Genomic DNA, 8,101 nt, shown 5'->3' on the forward strand with positions numbered 1-8,101 from the left:
ACTTAAGCAATATCTTACCTTAACTATAAGGCAGAAAATTTCTTAAACTATAAACAATTGACCAATTGAAATCATTATTCCTTCCATGGTTTTCAAATTGGGATGTCGATCGAAAACATATTTACCCCAAAACTTCGATTTCTGCAAATATTACCGCATGAATATTATGGAAATATGAACAAAATTCAAGCTCAAAAGTCTATAGAACAAAACAAAATTGAAGCAGAGCATACACGTACCTCCAAAATATCAAAGGTGGGATCAGGAGTCATGGAGAAGTGAGCATCTCCTGCCAACCTGCCACACCCGCCGTGTGCTGATCGAGAAATATTGGAAAAATCCGTTGACAATTCAGTGTATATATAATGGCCCAACAATAAGTCTGGAAAACGTCAGTCAGCATTTGACTGAATCTATTTGCCGACAAGGTGATTGTATTGACCAAAGATGTTTTAGGGGTCCACATTTGCTCTGCTTCTGATTTGTAGTCTGAATTGAATTTTGATCCTGAATACTGTTCGTTATTTTCATATAATTCATAATAGGATCTTGTTTACAAAACATCAAAGTTATGACGAGCATCGAGAACCTGGAGGCATTTTAACAATAAAATGAACGAAATTAACGTCGTAGCTTTTGCAGAAAGAAAGAATACCTAACCAATGTCTGGGTGTTATGTTGTGAAAGAACTATATGCGGTATTAACCAACATTTGCCCCCCAAAATCAAACTTTGACGGAGTAATATTTAATTAAGTCCTTAAACAGGGGAGTATATGCTGACTTCAAAGCACTGAATAATTTCATAAGTAATGACGTCATATGTACGTAATGACGTCACAAATATGACGTAAATTTTAGTTTTTTATGAATTTTGCAGAAAAATGTACATATTTCGTCGATATTTTAAATAGAAGTCACCGAGCGCATGTGTGTTCAGGATAAATATTTTGATATAATGTGTAGAATGATAATATCAATGAAATATGTCAATATTGTTCCTGAACACACATGCGCTCTATAAATTTTAAAGCTTAAATTGTTGAAATTTTGTCCATTTTGTCCTCTTTCTGAAAAAGGATATAAAATCGGACTAGTTTGTGACGTCATAAAATCAGAAATTGTGAATACACTGCTCTGGAACTATAATATTTTCTGTTAACTTATATTTCTCGTACAATTTATTGAATTCAGCACATATCAGGAAGTTTTCAAAATTTGACTTTTGTGGGGGCAAACATATGCAATATACCGCATATAGTTCTTTCTCTCCCCAGTCGCTGCGACGTTAGTTCCCCTACTAACAACCAAAGAAAGGTTTCTGTTTATATCCGTATAAATAATCATTTAATATAGGATTGAAAAGATTAAATAATTGTCGTATCATAGATGTGTACGTCTTGGTATGTTTTATTGATGGATCAGTCACTGATCAAGAAATTTTTACAGGTATTATGCCTAGTGTTGTTAAACGACAATGTTTTTTTTAAAGTAAGGGAGAAATTATTCAATAGATTTAAGTAAATTATAAATGTATAAATGAATGTACACATTTGGGTTTGTTAGTTTCTTTGCTTTACATCCCATCGAATGTTAAGGGAAGGCTGTTACTTTACACCTCTACTCGAAACTTAAGGTAGGATTCTTCTCATATTTCTTGTATTTAAAAATTAATGAAATTTTCACAGAATCAAGAAGACAATATCACTAAGTGATGGTATCAGTGAAATTAAATTTGACCGTTTTATATTAGAGGAAAGGTCAGGTCAAGGTCATTACCTTTTTTTCGGGACATTAAGAATATAAAATTACTGTTGCCAATCCTGCGATGCCTACTTCTATTTCAAAAGATTTTTCTTTTTTCATAAAAAGATACTACCATGAAGGGCCTATATATAAGACGATATTACCAAATTGACATAAATATTTTAACTAAAAGGGATATTGGCTAATACGAATTTTCTCTACTTTTCTTAATTTTTAGGATATATTAGTTATTTTCATGTGCTTTCTATATTAAAATTTTTCTTATTTTCACATATGGTAAAGTTGTCACATAAAGTACAAAATGATACAAAACAATACAGTGATCGTTTACTAAGAAAGAAAAAACTCTTCATTTTTTTTAAAAAATGGATTTTTTGCTCAAATCTGTACTTAGATTTGAAGCTTTTAAAAGCTAACATAGTTTTAGTTTGCTTGAAAAATCATATTTATTTTATATATTTTGAAACTTTAGTCCCTTATTATTAATTTAACTTTCATTTGAAAATTTCTGCAAGTCTTTGATTGTGTAAAAATAATAACTAGAATAATTTTTCTATAATAATTTTGAGAGACAGAAACGAAAATATTTTCATACGCCACCATTCCTCCAAAAATATAGTCCCTGTTAGTTTTCAAACGCAGTTTACCATTTCTATTTAAAGTTGTACAATTGTGATGAGGAAAGAAAAATGTCTTTTAAATCTCTTATACCTAAATATATAAGACATATAAGCAAATATACTTTGAATAGTTCATCTAGTCAGAAACCAGAGGAGAATCCTACCTTAGGGTTATTGAGCAGTGTACCTATGAATTGTATCAACCTCTAATGATACAACTCCTCTTAATGATACAAATATCATCAAGCGTTGCCTTGCAACGCAACGCTTAATGTCATAAATCGTTGCATTAATAGTTGACATGCTCATCCGCTTAATGATATAATTCTTTCATTAAGCAGCGGTTTAGCATAAGCGGTTTGAAAAGGTAAACCATTCATGCAATGATTCATGGTTTAAAGCGTTGCAGCTGCAACGCTTAATGATATTTGTAAAACCCTCACTTTTTCAAAGATAAAGTCATTACAAACAATACATTTTGCTTGAAGAAACAACAGGGGAAAAAAACCTTTTGCATTTTATTATCATATTTGATTCGTACATTAATGAATAAAAGTAGAATGTAATTTATTCGGTTATATTCAAACATTTTCAGCAATCTAATTTTCCTGATTATTTTCAAGATATCATGTTTAGTAGAAGACGTGCTCGTAAAAAGTCCGGTTTATATGCAGCAAAATTAAGGATTTCTTTCTAAGTAAAAGGGTTGAAACACATTTCATATTCTTTACTTAGAATCCATTTTTCTAGCACTTACACATAGGACTTTAAATGCTTTACGATATTTCATCACATTAAATTTCACTGAACAATAGTGTTAATGACTAGCATTAGAAAGCTACCATACATTGTTAAATTCTTATCAGGGTAGCAGGTTCGTATCTGAAGTCCGGCACCTTCCGTCTGGCCAGAGTTATGTTTCCTAAGTTCCTGCTTTCTGTAAAACACACCACACTGAACATGGTCTCCAAAGCTTCCCGCCTTCCGCGAACTCTTTTGGACTGCGCATGCTTACAGGAAGCGATATGCGCCTTCAGTCCTCGACCGTAGAGGTAGATTTTTCTACATTTTGGATTTCCTGGACAAGGCCACATGATAGGCATGGTAGTTGTTCACAATCTGAAAAGTAGATATAATTTTGAAAGACTATTACATGTATTTTAAATAGCCTGTCTTTGAAATATGATTTATATTCTTAAAATATTCTTCGGCATACAAATTTCTTTGAATCATTATTACATGTATTAGAGTAAAGGGTTGCTTTTTTTATATTTATGAAAAGAAAGGTTTTAAAAAAGTCAAGGTTAAATCTTATTGGACTTTCTGGAGTTCCTGGATATTGATATACTAGTAGCCAACATTTATTTGATAAATGTTTTCTTAAAAGTATATTTGATTAGATTCAACAGTACTAATATAATATAGTCCTGATATTTAATGTATCCATTTAGTGAAAAGGTTTTATCTGAAAGATTTTTTAAGATTTAAAAAAATCTATACATATATAGGCAGCTGAAGAATAAAGGGTCCTTTAATAAAGCTTTTAATATTCAAAATGAATTTGAACACTTATATATATTGGAGAAACTTCATAAGAATCCATTTCACGGTGACACCGTAATCTCTGCATTTCAACAAATATTGATTAAATTAAAGCAAATACATAAGATTTAAATGCACATGTTTGATTGTAAGGTATTTAATTACTCGGTAGCACACATGCTTTGACAATGAAATCGTTGTCCACATAAAAATTTGTATGACCTGTCAACAGAAATTTAATTTTCTATATTGGGGTCCTCGCAAAACAAAGTTAAATATTCCAAGAATTTGAATGTAGAAATTATTGATATCTTCAAATTGAGTTTTTAAGAACAAATGAATATTTCTGATAAGGAGTACATCAGTTTCATCAGGATAGATGAAGATACTGACGGCCGTCTAACAAAATGCAAGAAAATTGTCAAAATTTAAAAAAAACTCAAATTCAAAAGTTTACTCATGAAAATCTTACTTTGCCAAAAAATAAATAAATAAAATCCAACATATGCAAACAAAGCCAAGTTCAACGAGTAATGGTATTGTACATGTATTTTATCATTCAAATTAAGAATTAAAGTTTAAGGCAGAAAGTGTAATCTATACCTAGCATTTGAACTCCTAGTACTTCAGCTTCATTCGTCATTGTTCGGTATAACTTTGTTCCATTAAAACATGATAGAAGAAACAATATACACTTATATACCGAAAATAAGTTCAATATTTGTATGCGTTTCGTAAAAAAAAAAAAAAAAACGAGGAAAACCAAGTTGGACAGACTGACAGACAGACGAAAAAGAAACCTATAATTCCCTCCGATTTCGATGATCGCAGACAAAAATATCAGTTATTTCTAGTAATTGGTATTCCTTTTAATTTCTTCGGTATTTTCAGTAATTTTTGCGTATCGATTTTACTTAAAATTGTTTTTACCTACCAATATACTTATAAAAGCATCGCCTTAAAATCCAGTCTCCTTAGCTATCCATTCCTGAAGATTAGGCACCAGGGGTATTTCAGGTTCGTGTCTAAGCGTATGCATCAGATCCCGATTGTGGCTATTAACAACGCATCTAGATACATTACCACCTACCTTAATATAGAAGGTTTAATTAAGATGTCCCGTCCCTCATTTATAATTAAAGCATGGGAACATTTGCTGCGATTTACCCGTCGATAAACATCAGGCGTTAAAACGTTGACAAGGATCTTATACTCTGGCAATAGGGTGCCTTATCCAGGAGAAAAAAGAAACAAATCGTCGGGTTAATCTTTGTGTTGAATGGTCCAAAGGTTTTTAATACGCTTGCCGCTATATCTACTCTAGTTAGTAAAACGAATATTTAATCAGACTTCATTTTAGAACAATGCTAATCCGTCAACGGTTTTATTTTGTAGTGTATTATTTGTAGGTGGCCGATAATTGAGGGCAATGAATTTCATTTATGTCAAGGTAGAAAGTGTGCTAAACCTGGCTAAGATTAATTGATTTAAATATTTGAAGTAGGAAAAAGTAGATGTCTTAAGGCCTTTGGAATAAATACAACAATAGGAAAAAAACCTTGTCATACTTTAACTTAATGGAATGAAACATATGGAGAAAACGAACAGTATTCAAGATCAAAAGTCCATAAAACGATACAAAATAGTAGCAGAGCAAACATGGACCTCCGAAACGCCAGAGGTGGGATCAGGTGCCATGGAGGAGAGAGCATCCCCTGAAAAGAATTACATATTTAAGTAATAGGTATCTTTACGTTTAACTGATTTACTTGCATGTAAAATGTATTGTAGATGTATTCAACGGGCTATTTAATTCTACCGTGATGTAATTTTAATTTCATCAAAAAGTAAAAATTAATATTTTGAAAAAGAAAATTACATTAAAGATTAAAAAAAATGTTTGAAAATTAAAATGTAATATTAATGGATACATCCATAAGCTCGGATTTGTCCTTTGACTTCCCTGTCCCAGAATAATAATCTTCCTATTGCCCTCTTTAATAGGCCAGCACTGGGAAAGGCTGTCAGTGCTTTACTGTTCGTTTGTCAGAGTACACGGATGACTTGTACTTGGACCACTGGACCAGAATAGCTGAAACTTACATGTATGTGCAAGCATCCTGGGGAATAGTAGATTCTTAATTGTTCAAATCATGCATGACCCCTGGGAGTAGGGAGGGGTCACAATAGGTATTAAAAGGAGGGATCTGGGAAAGAACAGCATAGCTTAACTTACTCAGGTGAGCGATGTGGCCCATGGGCCTCTTGTTTATTCATGTGGCAGGCCTCTCTTCGGATATCAATTTATTTGACCTTTACCTTGGTACTTTGATGTTTGACCTACTTTTGCAAATTTTACCAAACTTTAACCTTTGCAATAATTTCCGAACGTTTTATGCAAGGGCTTTTATATTTTACATGCGTATTTCATGTGTCTACATCTTTGAGAACATGTAGCAACATTTTCCTACCTTTTTACCTTGACAAAAAAATTATAGTCAACCAACTTAATTTTTTTTAAATGGGTGCTGGTGCTTTCATATTTCACATGCATATTCCTTTTAACAGAAACTTTTTTTAATTTGCAATCAATGTCTGTATGTCATGGCCTTGACTTTGGAGTATGATCTCTTAAAAAATTTTGACCATGGTCTTTTTCTGAGTGTCTTTTTTCAGACTTATATATTTCCCATTTGCATTTCTTGTGATAAGACCTTTCTTTTGGGTACCACCAGTTTTGAACTCTTCTTGGAGTTAGGATTTTTTGCCTACATTGGCCTTTGACTTTGGGGTACCATATGCGGATGCATGGATTTTGTGTTTCACAAACAATCTTTTTTGATAAAAGATACAAATTTAATTTTCAACAATGTTATAGATCTACGAAAAAATATGTAGTATATACTTCAAATAGTTGAACTGAAGTTATTAGTATCCCAGAATTATGTAGATTAAATTCCAAAAAGTTACCCTTGGATTAGCAATTGTAACGTTGTGTACTTATAGTAATTACACAATGTATAGCCTCAACAAAATAAAAAATCAGACGATTATGTTTAAGCGAGTTTTTTTACAATGGTTCCATTAGAAATATGCCAATTGATATTATTATACTATTGGTGCCTGTTACATGTACATCGACATATGGGCTATCCTTGAGTGAGCGCATAAACATGCAAAATGTAAGACCCCATCACTTCTAGAACGTGTTTCTCTAATCATGTCCATCCAATTCTTCTTTTAATTTGAAATGCATAATAATATATGTACATCGTCTGTTCTTTACAATAAGCAATACGTTTTATTCGAAAGTTGAGTTATGGTAGCTTTAATGCAACTACACTTCCGAAAGAGGGAGCAAAAGAGGAAAGAAGGTAACTGTATACATATTGTCGGTAAAATGGTTATTTTGGTCGGTGACCTACCATGCAAGGACAGGGTACATTTATCATGTTGTAAATTTTGTATTTACTAGGGGGAGGTAAATGCAAATTTTACAACAGTTATCATGTTGTAAACTTTGCATTTACCTCCCCCTAGTAAATTAAAAATTTACAACATGATACATTCTTTAACAGTATTGTAATGTATAGTTTATTACCAAGAACAGTTCATAGGTTTAATGTATATACATAAATCAGTTTGTACAATACATGTATATACATGTTTATAACCAATTCAATATCATTTTTGACCTTCAACTACCGAAATATCGAACAAATCAATTTAAAAATTCTTTTCATTATTCCGGTGTTCATTTATGGAACAAATTACCTTTGTACATACGTTTTTCACAGAATTTACACACATTTCGTAAAAATGTAGAAAAATTCATAATAACGTGTCGCAACTAAAATCTCCTGAAATCTATATGTGCTTGTATTTTTACGTCATGTTGTATTATTTATTATTGTACAATGATTTTATTATTGTATTATTGTGTACATGCTTAGAGGGCCCCGAGGAAGACTAGTGCATTGCACTAATCGGGTTACCCTCTTAAAATAAAGTATTATTATTATTATTATTATTATTATTTTTACCTTAAGTAAAGCAGGATCATAGTAAAGAATCTTACCGTAGTGTGGTACATATTACAGTAGGTGAGTCTACGTCCTGAACACAGGCACCTGAAGTTACTTATTTTTATTTTTATAAAAAATATACTTCTAC

The 8,101-nt window shown here is 31.8% G+C and overlaps 1 long non-coding RNA gene across 1 annotated transcript; it reads right to left on the bottom strand.

Moving 5' to 3' along the window:
- Positions 1-2,890: 2,890 nt before the first annotated feature.
- On the bottom strand, positions 2,891-4,964 carry LOC134242396 (uncharacterized). The gene is made up of 2 exons (XR_009986856.1): positions 4,863-4,964; positions 2,891-3,505 (listed from the first exon to the last, which is right to left on the bottom strand). It is a non-coding gene; the product is annotated as an uncharacterized LOC134242396 (long non-coding RNA).
- Between the last annotated feature and the right edge of the window lie 3,137 nt (positions 4,965-8,101).

This window comes from Saccostrea cucullata, unplaced genomic scaffold (genome assembly GCF_032062105.1).
Source record: "Saccostrea cucullata isolate Sc308-1 unplaced genomic scaffold, CSIRO_AGI_Scuc_v1 ctg268, whole genome shotgun sequence".
In the NCBI taxonomy this organism is placed as follows: Eukaryota; Metazoa; Mollusca; class Bivalvia; order Ostreida; family Ostreidae; genus Saccostrea; species Saccostrea cuccullata.